The sequence below is a fragment of the Pezoporus occidentalis genome, unplaced genomic scaffold, assembly GCF_034315485.1.
Source record: "Pezoporus occidentalis ecotype Australia unplaced genomic scaffold, CSIRO_AGI_Poc_V1 ctg33, whole genome shotgun sequence".
In the NCBI taxonomy this organism is placed as follows: domain Eukaryota; kingdom Metazoa; phylum Chordata; class Aves; order Psittaciformes; family Psittacidae; genus Pezoporus; species Pezoporus occidentalis.
In genome coordinates this window covers 4,472,521-4,492,186 of record NW_026915268.1, presented here as the reverse complement: position 1 = coordinate 4,492,186, position 19,666 = coordinate 4,472,521, and the positions used below count along the sequence as shown (strand labels likewise).

The following is a 19,666-nucleotide window of genomic DNA, read 5'->3' as shown; positions in this document are numbered from 1 at the left end:
TTATATCCAAATAACAAATATGCCCAGTTGCATGGCGGATTATCTATAAAACTGCAAATGCTTTCTTAAAATTATGGCTAGATGGCCATCTGCATTTGTATAGTTAAGGACCACTACATGTCCTCCAGGACACTTGAGCCAAGGCTGACTTACAACCACAGAGGGAAAATTGTGTGGAGAGTCAATTAGAAGGAAAGAGAAAAAGAACAGAGAAAAGAGTAAAATATATGCAGTCTGTATAAAGTATTCCTTCGAGATTCTGGAAAGACATGAGGTTTGTTAGTACTCTTTTTACATTCAACACTTCCTCTGCTTCAAACAGCGTCTCTAAAGTGCTTAAATTGTTACTATGATCATGTCACATGCTCTTTTCCCTTTAACTTCCAGTCTTGTGGACTATCAGTTCAAATGAGTTCTTTCTAAACCTGCAACTACCAATATCAGGAGCTATTTGCAGGCTGCAGTGATTCAGTTACCTCTGTGCTGACCAAAGGGTCTCTGCCTAGGTGTCACCACCTAGAACCTCACAAGAAATGCTGTTGATACAACGGAAAATGAATCCAGCACCCTAATTCTTAGCTGAGTTGGGTTAGTAGGACTATTGTTTCAGAAGTGTTTCTTTAATCCTTTTTCTTCATCTAAAATAAGAAGTTACAACCACGTCTGCACTTCATGAAGATCTGATCTATAATGAATTACAATTTGTAGTAATTTTCAGAGTAAAGCAACGCTTCAAATTTTTCATTTTCATTATCTATATAGAATATTTATTATATGGAAATTCACAACTACTTCTCTCACGCCGCAGTGCAGCAGGAATGAGTAAGAAGCCATAGGGCAAGTTCTCTATTCTTCTCACCAACTTCTCTAATTACCTCCAGAGACAGAAACTTCTCACCAGGCCAGTTTTTTTCAATTGTGCAAATGTCTTTTGCTTCTTCATGCCTTTTGCTTATGGTTAAGGTCCTCAGTAACTTCCTTCATTTCTTCACTAGGAAGATGCCCATGACAATTTAAGGGAGAATATACAATACTTTCTATTCTCTATGTACATCATCTTTTGCCATTTTTGTATTGGCTGTCTGAAAATCAGGGATTCCAGGTCTATGTAGAAAACAACAGAACTTAACTCTGTGTCTGGATATCTGAAAGAGCTAAGAGTTACTCCACTTCAGAAGCAATGTGTATAAAGTAGGAGACTGAAACCAAGCAAAACAAAATGCTCCATTGGCAAGAAACAGAATCTGAGATGAGAAATTGTCTAACTTACTACTATTAATTACACTTATCTAAGGATGACAATACCAGTCTTACACAAAGCCATGAAAACAGTTGCATAACAAATTCTAGCAATGCAATACTGGCTGCTTTAAAGCCTACAATGTCTACGGACACTTCTACCAATAAAACCTCCAAAACACGTGAGAAGGCCAGATTATCTGCTGAAGCCAAATCACATTTTCTTTTCAGCTTCATACATTGTTGCAGATGTGTGCTTTTATAGGAACTTGTGCTGAAAGAATTTTGCTTTTATAAGATCCCACTGGATTTCATCAAAAATCATATCTGGCTCTGTCAATATCAAATTTCTCCTCAAATTCTGAGTCAAAAGCAGTTTGTTACAATTTAACAATACTTTCCATGCAATTTGTTTCATATATGGTTTTGATGCATTTTTCTAGTTTGGATATAGAAGGACAGAGAGAGAGATCTGATTTATAATTTAGGATACAAGTGAATGTGTAAGTTTTTGACACCATTGTACTTGGCCAGCATTTTTAATAACAACACTTTGCCTCCCACCTTGCTCAATACCAATGTAGGAAAAAGTGTGTCCTTTCTGAGGGATCATGTCCTCTCTGAGCAAGCAGCGAGTGTTATTACTGAAGGTTATTTCCTGTTTATTTCAAGTTTAGCACCCATCCAGACCAACCTTGTTTAGCCTGAAATCAGACAACATTGGAGTTCAGGGTCATATGGCTTCAGGCAAAATGAACTGGGCCTAGTCATTAAGCAGAATGTTATGTATAACTCCAGTTTAAAAAGAAGAGTAATATATAAAACAGCACAGTCTATGGATGCTGAGTTCACAGCTGCTGCTTTTGTTTACTGATGCATATTTCTACTACATACAAAAGCTTGAGTTTTCCTGTTAAAGCTGTAACACACTAGCTCAGGGAAATAAGATACAGACGAAGGCTAGCAGAGTAAAATAGATGAAATGTAGCACATAAATATACAGATATTTCTCAGCTCCTGTGCACCTAGGTTTCATGTCAGACATGTTTCCCCAGGATAACAGCAAATATTAAAAGTAAGCATACATGAGCAATGTCCCTATTTAATGTTAATTTGTAACAATAAAAGGAAAACTAGGAACTTTACAACAGAAATTTCCATGAAAAAGAACAAAGCAATAAAGCAAGTATTAAAAGCACATGAACCTCAACCACAGCCCTACAGAAGCTTTTGTATGTGAAATGTCTAAACAAGTTTTCACTTGGATTATCCTGGGGTTCACTGAAAACCTGAAAAGCACTGCTCTAGAGGTTATAGGCATAACATCATCAACAGTACACTTGGCCTGGAGAAAAGGAGGCTTAGGGGGTGACCTTATCACTCTACAACTATCCGAATGGAGGCAGTGAGGTTGGGGTTGGTCTCTGAAGTAACAAGTGACAGGACAAGAGGCAATGGCCTCAAGTTGTGCCAACGAAGGTTTAGACTGGATACTGGGAAAAGTGTCTTCACCAAAAGGGTTGTCAAGCACTGGCACAGGCTGCACGGGGCAGTGGTGGAGTCACCATCCCTGGAGGTATTTGAAAGATGTGGCACTGAGGGACATGGTGGCCTTGGCAGTGCTGGATTAACGATTGGACTCAATGATCTTAAAGGTCTTTTCCAACCTAAATGATTCTATGATCATATAATTCTTTTTATCTATTACTTCCTGCTCCAGTAAACAGACTTTTAAAAAGGGGACATAAAAGAAAAATATCACAAGAGAGATGGGAGGCAGCTGAACATGAATCTTTTCTCTATTCAGTATTTATTTTGCTGCACTTATGCACTAGTATCTAGGGCATGAGGACATATGTCAATATTTTCAATTTGTAAGTTTCTAGAAGTGATGAACCACACAAGTGAAAAGACATGCTATACTGGGCAGGAGAGCTGCTGCAGGGGCACACTGCCTGGAGGAACCAGGCATACCTATTCTGCATTAGGCAAAGGAGATTGTACTCACTGAAGCTCTCTCCACATAAAAATGTTTTGTTTGTGAAAAATAACAGTGTCGATAAATAGGATTAAATCTCAAGAAGAAACATGTTTATTGCATCAGCAGTCCTGCTTTTAAATTGTTTCTAAATACACTATTTCATACTTGAAATAAAACTCCATCAAGCTTTTGTTTTTTTGAGGGGGGTGGGGGGGGAGAGAAGGGGAGGGGGGCTCATCAGGCATGTTCTGATTTGCAAATAAATGTTTTCTCATTCAAAAGCAAATGCTTTTCAACCAGGCAAGCTGTGAAAAAAGGAAGCTCTCTTTCATAGCCAGCTATAAACACTTCTGGTTCATTTTTCACTTGTATTTTTTTCTTTTTTGTAGTGGTGTTCACTCACTATATGTGCCAATCATTGCAGAAATAATACAAGAATACACAGTGAATACAAGAATACAAAAATACTCCAATGCAAGTATGAGGAAGTACAGTACTAGGGGATGGGAAATTCTACACAGGCTGAATTAGGCACATTTATATATATTTTTGAAGAAATAAATACACAGGCTATTGTCTATTTTTCAGGAATTTTAGAAGATACCAGAAGATTTTAGAAGATACCAGCTTTCCTTTTATGTGATATTTTAGAACACATAATTCTCCTGTACCTCATAACACTAACACCTGGCGTTGGATAGTTTTGAGGTTCATTGGCATTAGTCATTCCATGGGTATTTGCTCAGTGAAGTACAATTACTAGTTTTTAGTCAAGGCAGGCAGACTGAAGATGTACTACAGGGACCCAAGATTCCTGTTTGAGCAGCTGGAATGGAAATTTATAGTGCAAAAGCTAGCATTCATCTTGGCACTGCTTTTACAACTGCCAGTCACTCCCATCTTTACTGCCAAAAAAGTGTTGTCTGCCAGCTATGCAGCCAGTGTGAAAAGAGCTTCACCAAGTATTGCCCTGGCTCTGAGGCCCACTCATGTTAACACAGCTGAGGCTTGAAAGGAACCCTTAGGAACAGGCAGCAAATATTGTAAAACTAGATAGACAAATGAAAACCTTCGGCTCTAGTCACGGCAGTAGAAGCTCTGCCAAACTTTCTGCCACCAGAAATCACTCCCAGCATGACTCTGCTACTAGCTGTTACCATTCATCTTCTCTAGGAAGCCCTTGGAATATCACAGCCACTGTGGAGCACAAGGGGAGAAGACAGATGGCCAAAACATCTCCTCATACCCTGTCAAATCCAAGGCTTACAGTGGCACAGAAACACATGGGACCTAACCAGCTCCTTCCTCTTTTGTTCCAGTCTGTTTGTCTCCAATGAACACATTGTACTATAAGTTGATTCCCAGAGCAATGAATAAACCTGAGCAATCAGGCAACCTACTTCACCTAACTGTATTCCCACCATTGTCCATCTGGTCTCATGTTAAACAATTCATTTAAGAGGCTATTACACAGACTCATTCCAGTAACTTTCCTTTTTTTAACGTTAAAAACCCCCAAACCGTCAGAGGCAATTTCTGTCATGCTGTTTTCCTCCTCTGTGCTTATACTTTGCATGTGCTTCCCAGCACTTGTTCTAACGACTTGCCTTTCTTGTTTTGCCAATATAGACACATTCAGTTCTCTTAAGCAATCATTTCAGATGAGGCACCACAGTTGGAAGAAACTATCAGGCAGCCAGATCTCTGCAGGAGAGCATGTATCAGTCACTGTATGCATTACTACTGTTGTAGCAGGACCAAACTCTTGCAAGACTGTTGGCCAGTGCAGAATACTAGAAACATGATTCTTCCCATTGCTGCAAATCATTTCTGTGATCAGACCTACACAGAACAATGTTTGTAACCAAACAACCCTATCTCTACTCCCAGCCATTGGCACTTCTATACATGACCCTCTAGATCTTTTGAAGAGTTGAGATGGAGAAATTAAGACAGACATTTGCAAGGACTTGCATGCCCAGTTCCTTTTGGAACATCCAAACTACGGAGAAGGCTTTGGAATGATCATGTCTAATCTGCTTATTTCAAATAACAAATTGTCATTAAAATGTTTTCTTCTTTCCAGTAACTCTTTAAAAAAAAAACAACTTCAAAACATATATTATGCAACCTCAAGAGGGCAGCATGGTATTTCAGGAATCACCTTCCAAAAAGTTCGTAATGCGTTAGGGTTAACAGTAGGCTCTTATGGCAGCATAACATTGAGGCTGTTGTAAATATTAATTGTAATAGAAAGGCAAAAAGTGTAAGGTAAGTCCATGGCAATATCATTAGCTCACCTGTGATGCTGCTGGTGATGTGATGCTGGTAGTAGCAGACGATGCAGGACTGCAGCGCTCAGAGATATGTCGCATATGCTGTAGCAGCTGCATTGGTGTATCCTTCAGTGCCAGTTCATTCTTAGCCAACACTTACAATGAGCAACTGTGTGTGATAGCACTGTGTCTAGGGCAAGGAGCAGCTCAGTTCTGTGATAATGCAATTCTTGCCTGCAAGTGGCAATAGTTCTGCTCAATGCTTTCAGATGGTACATAGACATTTAGGATTATAGGAGCACTGACTAGAAGGTGATCTGGGTAACCAAGTACAGTTACCTTTCATGATACCACATCATTTTGCCCTTTTATAAAAGTATTATGTTCCATCTTAAAATTAGATTATTTTTCCTTCTCACTACTTCTCTTGGAAGATTATTTCATATAAAAATTCCACTCCACATTTATTCTTATCCAACTTGTATCTTTTGGTTCTTGTGTCAACATTATCTGTTAGCCCCTACACTACCTTTTTTTTGTTAATTATGTTTCTATTTTTATGTTATGATGAAACCTTTCAATTCCTTGATTATTTTAGTAACAATTCTCTCTGCTTCTTCCAATTTTTATCTGATTCCTTGAGCACAGATGATAGATGATAACTATATTCCAGATGAATAATTACTGGCCTTAATACTTCTTCAGGCAGGTTGGAAATTCATCATGTCACCACATGTGCCCTTTAACAGCACTGCTGAGTTAGGGATGGCAACCTTAGCATATATTCTGAAGACCTGGAGGATGAGCACACTTAGAGTTAGCTGCAGCTGTAAGTTCCAATTGTTCCATCACTGTGCAACAGTTCAAGACAACAAGACTGCATCTCAAGTGCCTCATTTTAGAATGGCGATAAGATACACCCATGTTACTAGATAACTGATACCACAAGATTATATAGAAATCTAATACAAACCTTATGTCTCTCTAGCATACTTTTGAACTCACTACCACTGTATATCTGCTGTAATTCTCATGGTGATCTGCCCAAGGTCAGCCTAGAGCTTTGATACTGATGTGAACTACTGTAAGTTATGCAGTGATACATATTATGATGATTCCTTTTTTCAGCTGAATTTTCTAAAAGCAAGCCTGTCTCATTCCAGGAGAATTTCCTCTGGAATTATCCTTGAAGTTGGTGTGATTAGTTTCATCATAAATCCTGTGGACTAAGGAGAAAATTTCACAAAGCACTTCGATGAAAGCTGCTTCTCTGTATCTTTATTTCTCCAAGTTGTACATTGCAAAATAAAAACTTGTTTCTTTCTGATTTCTTTGCAGGTTATATTTTTGCTAGGAAAGCATTTGACCTGAAACACAGGCACCTGCTCCAGGCGACAGAAAAGTGTCCAGTGACTGCACAAAGGAGTAACATTAGAATCATAGAATAGTTAGGGTCGGAAAGGACCTTAACATCATCTAGTTACAACCTCCATGCCATGAGCAGGGCCAACACACACTAAACCATGTCACCCAAGGCTCCGTCCAACCTGGCCTTGAACACTACCTGGGATGGAGCATTCACAACTTCCCTGGGCAACCAGCAGCTTTTCTCATATAAACAGGATCTCATACTTGGTATCCATCCCAAACATATCAATTCTTCCAAAAGGATTTGTGCTTAGCACTGTGTGTTTTGATCTCGCACCAAATTATCTGTGGCTGAGCTATGCCAATCCTAATGGAGGCCATTGAGATAGCATCAAAACACTGCTGAACTTACACTGGCAGGACTTGAGTGAGTGCTAAAGCTCTCCTAGATGACAGGGTGCTACTCATATATATGTGCATCTCTGTGTGAGATGTATTCAGTGCCCTATCAGCCACAATTCTATTACAGACAACTCTGTGTTTATGACTTGAGTGGAAATAAGCAGTGCTACAGGGGGAGAAGATCTACCACACTCGTTGGCCTTATGCTTACATCTAGCAATCAATTTTCCCTCTGCAAAAATGAAATAACACACCATGAAACAGCACAATATCCAGGGTATTCGGCACAGCACAACATCTTAAACAGAGGAAGTTTCATTCAGTCCTTGGTCTAGGACTAGAAGCTAGATACAAATTCCAGTCATGCTGAAACACAGAGAGCTCCTTAAACCTCAGAATTCAAAAAAGGGTTCAAGGAAGTGCTGGCAGATATTTTCTGTCCTGCATGCTATGTAGTTCAGCAGCTAGCCACAATTAACACAAGAGAAAAGGCGATAGCAAGTTACTCTTCTGCTATTCTTTGTTCAACAAATGGTTTGCAAACTCTTTTTGTCCATCAACATAACTCTGTCCTTTCTCTTTACAAGTAGGAATTTGTCCTGCTATCCTAAAGTTTACTCAGGAAATCTGTTCTAAGACTTCTGCACTTAAAATAAAAATTCCATTAGATGTTCTTGATTTTAGAAGGTTTCTACATATTTAACAGGTGATTTGATGTGAAATAAAACAAACACAAAAAAGTGTCCAGACTGAATCGCCTTACAGCATAAAAGATAAAACAGATCAATGATAAGAGAAGGAGCTACATTTTCATGACTGACCTATATTGCTCTCTAATCCATGTGGCCTCTGCAATTACATAATTCCTAGGAATCTGAAAGCAGCACCTCTACATGCCTGAATCACTGATTCATTCTGGTACTGTTCAACACTACTGCTTCTTGTAATGTATGGCCTCTACTGATGGCAGTACCAGCCTTGTACTGGCAATGTACTAGGATGGCAACTTCCAGCCCTGTTGACATCTAGCTGACTTCTCTCAGCATTCTGATGCAGAGATCAGTTTCCTGCAGAGAAGGATGAGCACACTCATCTCTACAGATTTAGTCCTGCCAGGTTTTTTCTAGTTGAGAAAGGAAACGAGGAAAAGGAACAGATTGCTACTCTTCAAAATAAACCCCTAGATCACCCCTGCAATGCTGGAACAGCTCTTCTGATAAAGCTCCATGAAGCTGGAAAAGCCAGATTCAGGATGGAACCATGTTCTGTTGGACAAAGGCATGGATAGCGAGGCTGTCAAGAGAAAAGCTATAGCTCCTTGAGTCTCTTCCCTAAGACCCAAACCTGGAGGAGGGTAAAGGAGATGGAAATCTGCTTTGACACTTGCCAGATGGCAAAGGTTAAAACTGTGTCCTCTGAACAGCAGAAAGACATATCTCTGGTCACGTTTTCCTCCATCCCCAACACACATGCTATAACAAAATTAGTGTTTCCTGGGGACTGGATACACATTGAGCTTTCCCAGCTGGAGAATCCCAAACACTCTGTGGTCATCATGTACTGTTTCAAACCTGCAAAGCCAAATCAGTCCCTTGTATTCATGCCTCATTCAAAGTGCCTGGACTGTACATCCACCCACACCCCTCCATTCCCAACCCCCAGTTTTACACAATTGGAGTGCTGGCTTTGCCAGCAGTTAGCAGGTTTTAAACTGCATTATTTATTACCTTGAGAAAAAAAAAAAGGATCATTACTGGGTCTGAAATTCACCGAAAAAACATGTAGTGAGCCAGCAACAAAAAACCTTTTCACACTTCAGGCAAATATTCAGTGACTTCCTTAATATATATAAATATGTTATGATCTGAGAACTCAGCTACGTCATTTAGTGGTTTCTACTGTCTTCTGTTAAAGTCTTTGTGGTGTTATTGGGTAAAATTAACTTATAAAGAGAAAGTTTATATATGATGAACAACATGTTTGGCTAGAGGGTGAAAAAGACAATTAACAGCTTTTGCACCCTCTCCTCCAATGACTGAAAGCAATATATCAGCCCAGAACATTCCAATTACGAGAGCACAATGGAAAAGGAGAAAGTTAGGCTCCTAAAATAAAATCATAGGATAAAATAATACAGATTAACACAAATTAGTAGGAGTCCTGTTTCTTAACATGCACTAAGATTTCTATCATTGCTGATGTTAATAATTGACATGAAGTACAGTAAGAGTTAGATAACAGCAGGAACGTTCAGGCCAGGAACTCATTTCATTTTCCAGTGGTGTGAGGCACTGGGTAATGGGGAAATTCATAACCTTATTTCAGAGATGATCTTGCTTTACTGCATTACATCTCAAGGAATTTTGTACTGTCCAGAAAGAGATTTCTGCTTGTGGCATGTGACAGGAAGTGTTCTTCAGAGAGTGGAAAAAGAACAGGATGTGGATTTTGTGTTCATGAAAGTGAATTAATAGCAAAGCCTTGAGTCAGATATAAGCTGCATGGGTATTGTGCAAGCCTCATCACACTGCACTGCCATCTCACCCCAATTTATGACCTGGAACACAGCAACTTTTACAGCTTTTAGCTGGAACTGCAGGTTGTACCAAAGCTTACAGTGGTTTTATAAATACGAGGGAAAGAGGTGAAAGCTCCAAATTTCTTTTGCTTTTTAGGCTAGCTCAAGTATAAGCTGGACAAAGTATGGTGACACCCTGTACCTCCTGAGCATGCATCTGAGTTCAGGGTTTAAATACAGTCACTTTATAATCCCTGAAATCTGAATGCATGTGCAAGCCAAGATCTGTTCTCTAGCAGAAGCAAGTACATGTAAATGAGTATGATCAACATTAGCATGGGTATTGTCTACAAACTCATGTGGGCAAGCCACGTTATAATTTTCACCATCATATGTGATAGGGGTAACATTTTTATTGCCTCAGAGTCCCAGAAAATATCAGCCTACTCAGAGTGCTGAGATAAATGTCCTCTGTGTGCAGCCTGCCAGCCCCAAGAATTTACCAGAGAGAGGGAGTTCAGGCTTTTGCTTCTCCTCACACTGCCAGAGTCCCAGCTTTCTGGTTCATACCACCAAAAGCCAGCTTAAACCAGAGGTGAATCTACTACATGATATAACAAACTGCTATTGCTCTTATTTGTCCTGTATGTCCTTATCTTACAGTCTGTAATTAATCACCACCCTGGAAATCAAACACTAAGGTATTTGTACATTCTCTTTGAAAATACATTTCAATTTCCTTTTACTCGAACTGCCCTGTCCTTTGCCACACCTGCTCAATGCATCACTCTGCATAGCACACACTGTACATACCTGAAGAGTTTGATGAGTCATGCCAGACAGGGAACATAATCGCCACAGAAAGAATATAAGATTGAAAAGTGTGATGCAATTGCATATGGAGATGTCTGTTCATTAGCAAATATTCACATTTACATAGTGGTGATGATTAGAATACGTCATGACTCAGGCCTAGGTTCTCTTCTCAGAACCATGAAATCCACTGTACAAGCTTCACATGTACCAAGTTTGTACCAAGCACCAAAGTCATGTACAGACAAACGGTAATCTAACCCCATCTGCTTGGTACATGCTTAGCCTTCATGATTGCTGAGATCTGCTTATTCTCTACTATCCAGAAATAATTTGCTCTTTGCAGAAGCGATAACTGGGAGAGGCTGATTTTATGGGCACAGCAGTGCAGATGAATTGGTCTCCTATCTCACATTTATAGGGAAGGTTTCCTTTGTCTCAGCACAGCTCTCGGGTATAGCTGAAGGTACGGCTAGTTACTCTGTACTGCCATTAAGCTTAGTGCATTCATCGGGGTTTAGAACAAATATCTTAGAATCCCAAAGCTGTCCTCACCATATAACCTGCAGGGATTGCTCTGTTACCTGCCTCAGATCACGATGGTTCTTTATCTTTTATTTTCAGTACTGAAATGTTTTTGCCATTCTGTGATGTGTTTCCACCATGAATTAATAAGTTGTATTTTGCAAATATGCAGACAGATGGCTCTGAGGATTGCTAAATTACCATAGTCTGAAGGACAGCCACGTTATTGCTGTTAATAGTCTCTGCTTGATTGTTTAAAACAACTTAATTTCTATACAAAAAAGCCTGAAGCAACTGGAAATGCTGAAAGCAATACTCCAGTCTCTACACATCCTGAGACTGGTTCAACAAAGTTCTTGTCACAGGTGCAAAGTTGCATCTAGCCCGAGATCTCCCTGGCCCATCACTCTCAAACTTCCACTAATGGAAGAAGTTTCAGCAGTACCAGAGCTGAGAAACACTGGCTTCTTACCATTTCATGGACTCACTTCAGTCAGCAATTGTTAGTCAAAGCTTCCATGAGGACTGCATACTCACAGTGGTTCTTTCTCTGCTGCGTGTGGATTCTGTGGTGTCTTTAGACACTGAAACCCTCCCTGTGTTGAGACAGTGCTGTATGTAAACCCTTCTTCCCTTTTTCTTCTTGTCAAAAAGGGTGGAACTAGCCAATGTGGTACAGAAGCTATAAGGACAAAAGGTGGAAGAGAAAGTCAACACAGAAAATAAGACTAAAAATAAAGTTATCTATTGTATTTCAGTCTGCTTTGTGCAAAGAAGCTAAAAAAGCACACACAGACTTAAATTGATGCACTACTTGTTCTAACGTGGTGCGATATACCGCATCTCCTGAACCAATACAAGGACTGAGCTCTGAGTCTGCTGAACTTGTATTATGAAGCAAGGAAAAAGAACTAACTAGTACTTTATTCAAAGTTTTACTGGCAGCTTGTCTGTTCTGATGATTTAACTGTTATTTACACTGAAACCAACATGCAAGAAGATTGTAGGCTATGACTCCCAAGGGAGCAGCTATGGAATTTTTGCATTCTGCAGAATGTTATGGGTTGGCAACTGCTCCTGTGTGCTACACAGATCACTTCTATCCCCTGTATTTATCCTATAAACAAGAAAGTGCTCCACACTGTTGCGCTAAAGAAAATAGCTGAAATCCAAAGCAGCTCAGTCCTGTTTAAGCTGTCCCCAGACACACTGCCTACCACGAGGGTTTGTTTTTCATTTATTTGTTAATGAAAGCTGGCAGCAGATGCTACACTTTTATTGAGCACATTAATCATTGAAAGAAAACAGTATTTCTGCTGCTCTGGCAGCTCCTGTACTACATATAAATAAGGCCTGCTGCTTTCCTGTTAACCCTGTACATAATGCAGAACCCCCTCAAGCACTGGCTTTCTGTGCAGTAGTATGTTTCTCCTGTAAGACTGGGTGCCTAGCGTGGATGCAAGTAAGATCTGAAGCCATCCCTCCAGCTTCCGATTCAAAATCCAATGTGGCAATAAGTACAAACAGTGTGTGGCAGATGCTTGGATGCTTTTGAGAAATATGAATTTAATTTTGATCCAGTTGCTAGTTTTCAAAGAATACTAGGAAGAACATCAACAGCTTAACCCTAGTGATTCCTGTCATTCATAGCTATACTACAGCACTCACAACAGTATGTGCTGTATGCCTGTAAGGCATTTGGGAACTCGTTGTGCATGTGCCATATACACTCTTTATAAATGCATAGCCACTAGCACATCCACTTGCTCATCTTGTTACAGGGTAACATGAAGGGTGTGTAAATGCACAACCTATCAATCTACTTAGGCCTTAAAAGGGCCTTTTCTTCTCCCCACTCCTAGTGTATGAGTTATGTCATTAATGGCTCTCTTGAGACAGTCTTCTCTCTTGAAAGCAAGCCCCTGCATACACTGCTCCAACAGAAGCTCAAAACTGTACCTAAGAGCTCCAAACATTCAGGTTCATTGCACTTAACACTGATTTGTGCCATGCAGCACAATTGCAGCACACTGCCTAGGCCCTACTCCAGAAGGCAGGATAGCACTGTTTAGGTGGGGTAATGGGTCTTAAAGCAGTGATAACAAATATGACCTACTCTCCTCAGCAAAGCTGCAGATGATAATCATAACTTTTATGTTCTCATAACCACACATTTAAAGTTTTGACCATATTTCTGAGGAAAAAGAGTAGAGCAAAGAAATGCAGCTCGTGCAGCTGCAAAGGTACTAATCCAAGGCCAAAGAAGCATTCAAGTACAAGATACTTCAAAAGTGTTTTCCTGATCAAATAGCCTGCTATTCATATATAGTTTCTTTATCTCCTGCATTGGAAAAAAATCCCTGAGGTCAATATATTAAATTCAGTGGAAACTCCAGTGATGTAATCCTCTTCTTGTCTCTGTTACTGCATACTCCAGGTTACACTGAAGGATGTACCTGTCTGATGACCATTTGTGCTGCACAACTATGGAAAATTGTTCTAAGAGTTGAGTATAACAAAGGAAGTGACAAACAGTCCTTGGCAGAGGTCTGCACATTTCAGTATACAAAGAAGAAACTATCATGGGAATCTCTATATTACAGAAAAATGTACTGTACTGAATTAGGCATTAGTTGGGGTTTTTTATCTCTAGGCCTATCTTTCAAATTGCTTTCTTAATCAGCCCTAGGAGAAATCATTTAAATGAACGTCTTCATTAGTGTCTGTAATGAATTCAGGGCAAATTATAAATACACCAGGTAAACTAATTTTACTCTGATCTACTTGAGAGCAGGTTTCTTAGCTAAAGCCAGTTTTATTCACACTGTAGCAGAGAATACCCTGGGCTGAAAAAGCCACAGTGGGATGGGGCAGAATCAGAGCATGGCTAGCAGGAGCTCACTCTGCAGTTCTCAAGGCACTTATACTAAGTACAAATTGCAGGTTCTCATTTTAGCACCTTGTCAATAGGCTTCCAGAGAGATGGAAAATGCAGGACATGTTAATTGTGCCTTCTTGGTAGTTAATTTCATATATCTCCAGTAGACACTGCATTCTCCAGCCTGAAACAGGCCTTTTCTAAGAACTAGACTAGTCCAGCTTGGTGTTGACAGGAATTCATGCGCAATCTCTGAGTTTGTTATTCTTTAAGATACATTTCAGTTTTTTTCTGTCCTGCAGGTTCACCCTAAGGCTGTAAAGTTATTGTGAACAGTATTTATTAAATGGAAGACAGGGACAGCTGCAGCTCCCAGAATGATAAATAATATTTGATGTTGTTAGTTTTTTGTACACAAATGTTTTAAGATCTGTGTGAGTGCAAACAAATTATCCCAGATGAATACAAATGTTAGAATATTGGTTCTCCTTTCAGTTCCAGTGATCTCTAGTACAGTCAAATAGCTAGGAAAGATTAGAATGTGACTCCGTAACAATTTTTTAAACTATTTTTACCACATTTACCACCAAAACCAAAGAGTTCCTGTTTTACTGCCGTCAGTGCTGCAGGAATTCTTTCATCTGATCACAAAAAATCTGAATTGTTACCAAAAAAGCTTAAATATAAAGGCTCAGTGAATTAGATTTTACACTAACAACGACATTTCAAAGACCTAAGGCAATTATGTCATTGTGCCTGCTGTAGCCTCTTCTGGCTTGTGTAAGGTAAATCTGTTGTTGCGGATACTAGCTAATACAAGTTTACCTCAAGTAGTAAGACTTTAAAATACTTGATTATTCTGCATGCTTAAAAACTTCAGCTGCACAGTTTATACAGCGTGATGATTGGAAAAATCAATCACCCCTAAGTATCTTAAACAAGGAATGCTTCAGTATTCAAAGTCCTTGCTTCAGTAGTTTGCTCACATTAGCTGTCCTGCTGCTCCAGCTTCCCCGGAGATTACACACTACAGAAGGTGATGTGAGGCTCTTCAGAAACTTTCCAGTCTATCATAACAGAAAAAGATTACTTTTTATGCAGACTTTATCCATACTTCACAACACTTTAACACAGCAGCTTACATTTCCAATTCTTCTTGTCTATTACCAGTCATATTTAATATTACTATCTGCTTATATGGGAACAATAGTGTGGCAGTACTTTGCAGTGTAAATGTTTCACTTCTGATGATTGCGCAAGACATTTGAACAAACAGTATAGCAAGAAATGACAGCAAACTACAAGGAAAGAAGATGGACAAGAAGAAGGAAAATACGATGATCCGCAATTCATTTTATGACCTGCCACAATACACGCTCATAAGCCTGTGAACACACAGGCTACATTTTACATACAGGGCAAATTTAAGTCCATTCTAGCAAACAGAATTTATCCATAGTATAAACCAGTGTATGTTCGGGCTAAAAGAACTGGGCTATTAATTTCTGTTCATGTTAGACTTTACTTGGGAGTTAAATTAAATGTGGTTTCTCCAGCAGACCCATGTAACTCTACTGATTTGTTTATAAAATATACTGATAACAAAGTTACAAAAGCAAAAAGCAAGTTATTGTTTTACAGCAGACTGTTTGGAGTCCTTGGAAATAACTTAAGTCCTCTAATGTGTTTGGAAAAGGGGAAGAAGAAAAAGAGGTTAGGGAAGTGAAAGTAGGATATTCATATGTCCACCAAAACAGCTTAGAATGTTAGCTTTCTCTTCCAGGAAATAAACCAAACCTCATTATTTTTAAGTTCTTCTGTATTGTATTTTTAAGCACTGTGTCTTTAATTATTGCAATGTGCACTCAAAAAACACTTCCTAACTAAAGCGCCTGATCTTTTTATGGTAGAACTGGTTAATTTTTTTTTTTCCTTTCTTTTTTACCTCTTGCTTCAATGCAGATAGATAAAGCTGGGAAACTCCATCAGTAGATACATGACAACATGACTACATGCCTTATGGTTATCATGATCTCTAACTACTGATGACTTCTGCAGTAAGATGACCTACTGGAGTTGTATGTGTCAAAACAGCAACCCACCAAACAGACGTCACCAACAAAACAACAGATAAAAATAGTTAAGAATGGCCAGGATAAAAGTTACCTAGCTAACTGTCACAAGCATTTGCTTTTTGCTGCAGATCGCATCCACAAAAGCTGTCAAGGAACACACTGAGTGACATATAAAACCAGTACTGCCTTGAACATTTTATACCATAACCCCAAGACTATATGTAGAAACACCAGTCAATTTACAATTAGAACATAGATCAGAAAAAGGTGTTATGCATAGTATGACACCAAAGTTCTGGATTTGCTACCATTTACACTCACAGAAACTTACAGTCTTTCTGACCCTCTCTAAATATGGATGCTGGCATGCACATCAGAGGCTGGCTGTGTACAGATGGATTACCAACCATGAGTCAGACTTTCTGCTTTCATAAAAAAAGAAACAAACTTGTAAAAACCTTCAAGTGATTTTTAGCAAATCAGACAAGGTTATACAAATAAAACACAATAGCCATGTGATTTCACTAAAGCCAATTACATCTAAATAACCACAATACAGAGGTATGAACTGTTCTTTGTCAGTTACTCATTAGCCAATCTCCATTAATCATAAAAAATATTTGATTCTATAACTGCAATCTCCCAATCAGGGTTTTCCTCAGGTGGCCTTGGTCCAGCTACTATCCCTTCTTTCCTTGCTAAGATGTTTTGCAATAGCAGTTGATGAGTGGGAGTTACAGAAAGATGTTCTAGGTTTATACTGCAAATGAAATCTCTTCCAGATTAATCTCCATGTTTTGCTTTTTTTTTTTGGGGGGGGGAGTTAATCTTAAATTTTATAATTAGAGATTAATCAATGAAGAAATCAAAAATTATTTCATATACTCTTATCAGAAGGCTTACAGCAGTTCATTATCTGTGGGAATGTAATTTCTAATCCTTGCCAGGGTAAGTATAAAATGAAAACATATGGAAAAGCAATACATGTATTTCATTCCTTGTAAGGACTGAAAAATAAAACTGAGCAAAAGCAAAAATCAAACTCTAGATGAAGCTTTTTCCCAATTTTTCAGATCTAATTCAATGTCCTGGACATCAAACCCAATAAAGGAATTAATGGAAGGAATGGAAACAAATCTTCGTATAAAAAAAGCATGAATCAAACCTCAGTTAATCCTGGGACTGCAACAGCACTGTATCTGCATCAGCTAGCATTCCTGCTTTGTGCTAGTTGTTATACCTTTCAGTTACATCGTACTATCCAAATCTCTCTATCTACAATTGAATCAATACAGGAGAGACACAAAAAAAATTGAATGAATATGAGAGTAATGAAAAACAAAGCCAGGAGTAAAATCTGCACAGACTAACAGTCTACATGGAAATAACAAATGTGTTCAATGCTCTGGATGCCATTTTTACCTTTGTCTACATCCTGTCCTTGCAATGCCCTTGCAGTGGTATCTGTGAAAATAATGCTTAACAGTTACATAAGATCTATCCTAGCAGGTGACATAACTGGTAATTTCTTCGGTTTCAGGATGAAAAAAATCTTAATTTAGCCAGTAAAAAATGTGTGTATTTATTATTCATTCTAGACACAAATGCATTAATTGAGGCAGGTACAATGATACAATCAGGCCAAGTCATAACTTCATGACAGAAACACCTTAAAGGAAAAACCAAATGGAAGGAATAATTCTAGGAGTGCGTCAGATCTTCCTTCACTGGCCCCATGCTCCCCCACTCAGGCAACAGAAGAGGCTTCAGTCCCAGGAAAGCCTAGACCTCAAGAGAGTAGCTGAAGGCGACTGGCAGCGGAAACTCCACACATTACTTCCTTGCAGCATCTTGGAAAAGTCTTTAAAGCCAGTAACACCCATGACAGCTGGAGAAACATCCTCTCCCAAAGGGCAGAGAAGTTTTACGCACCACAGAGGGTCAAATTATCCAGCTCTGCTACCCATGACGGAAGCAGGTAGGTATAATATGATCAGACAACTTGTAGCAGGGGCAATGAACTGCATGGAGAACACCACAAACTCATTGATACACTGCCAGCAGTTATATAAACAAGTATAACCCCAGTTGTTTCATTCCCACCTTTTTTTCTTGTCCCTGGAGTTATGTTGTATAAATGAGTACAGAACCTGTTCCAGGAAAACCAGACACTTATTCTGAGAAACCTGCATTCTTGATTAGAAAAGCTGTAGATAAGAATTAAAATTCAAGGCCTAATGAGAAACATTCTTATTGTAACAAACAGCCCTAGAATCCTAATATTAAAAGTAGGCTAAACTGATCAGCGCTTATGTAAGTGACTTGTCTGTACACTGAGCTCAACAATCATTTCTGTAACAACTAGAGACAGGATCATGCAGGTGAAACTTTGTCTTGTTATATATGTGAAAGACCCAATTATGTCTGGTCTTAATTTATTAAGAGTTTTACCAGCATGTTTCAGAATAGAACTTGACTTACCAAATGATCACCTTGTATCAGTCACTAATCATTTTGCATTTATACTTTAATTAAGTTACACTCAAGTATACTGTAAATGGTGCTTTAAATAATACTGTGAGGCACAGCTTTCCTTAGAGCTATTATGGCAACTATAATAGGCAGCTGAAACACGTATTTCTCAAATCCAATACCTAAAGTCCGAAAAGCTTAAAGGTGATCTTTTCTCCCTAAACAGGCAAATTCTTCTTTGCCAAAAGCAGAAATGCCAGAAGTTTAGCCTCAAGGGTTGCTTAAACTCTCCAGCCCTTTTCCTCTGTGACCAGGGATTTTTGCTTCCTGCTCTTAACCATGCAGATAGGCACAGATAACATGATGCTTATCTTATAGGCAGGAGGTTTGGCAGGCTGCTTTTTAGAGGCCAAAACAAGCAGTCCTCTGCAGATTGGGCAGTAGGACACCGTCAAGTATAAAACTAGTTTGGCCCCTCTCTGTGTCCCAGTGTATCAAGATTTAAGCTTCATTGACTCCAGTATAGTGACCTTAATCACAATTTTTCATGCCTCAGAGAACAGTACAGCTGCTAAACTTTCTTTAATAAGTGTTTTATATCTGGGGAAGCTGAACAAGAAATAGCCAAAAAGGGATGACTTAGTCCTGGCCTTAGTAGTCAGCAATTTATTATAACTCCGGCTGCAACACTATTTTGCACTAACATGAAAGAAGAATGTTGGTTTTAGTAATTTAGCTAACACTGATTCTGTTCCAGTCATTCCTTGTGTTTTCTCTTGCAGTACGGATTTGCTGCAAATTCAGGAAGCCAAATGCACTGTGATAAGTCTGAGGAGAAAGTCCTACATTTCTAATTTCCCATCCAGTAAAGCAGATGCAGATCATCTTCCCAGGACTTACCTGCAATACACTCTATACAAAGCTCACCTTGAGATTGCCACATCCGGTTCCATAGCCTCATACAACTACTGTTGTACTGTAGGGTGCTATTGATAGCTGTACCTGCAATTCAGCAGTGGGGACGTTTGTGCCAGACTCAGGCTTGAACCGCTGTCATGGGATGGCTCACTGGGCACCCTACTTCTGAAAGCACCAGTAGTATTGCTCTTGTTGTTAATG

The 19,666-nt window shown here is 39.1% G+C and overlaps 1 protein-coding gene and 1 long non-coding RNA gene across 3 annotated transcripts in view; one reads left to right on the top strand and one right to left on the bottom strand.

Annotated features, from left to right (window-relative positions):
* LOC134169018 (uncharacterized) overlaps nt 1–19,666 on the top strand; it is a 230,071-nt gene that overhangs the window by 5,392 nt on the left and 205,013 nt on the right. Inside the window, exon 2 of the long non-coding RNA XR_009966722.1 lies at nt 388–583. This is a non-coding gene — a long non-coding RNA (uncharacterized LOC134169018). The remainder of the gene's footprint in view (nt 1–387; nt 584–19,666) is intronic.
* The window catches only part of CUNH5orf58 (chromosome unknown C5orf58 homolog), a 71,290-nt gene that overhangs the window by 26,106 nt on the left and 25,518 nt on the right, over nt 1–19,666 (bottom strand). The window contains exon 1 of one of the 2 annotated variants that reach the window (XM_062629232.1): nt 11,611–11,844. The exons of the other annotated variant lie outside the window; for it this stretch is intronic. The gene's annotated coding sequence lies outside the window, so the exon portion shown is untranslated. Of the gene's footprint in view, nt 1–11,610; nt 11,845–19,666 lie in introns of those variants that run through there. 2 annotated transcript variants of the gene reach the window in all.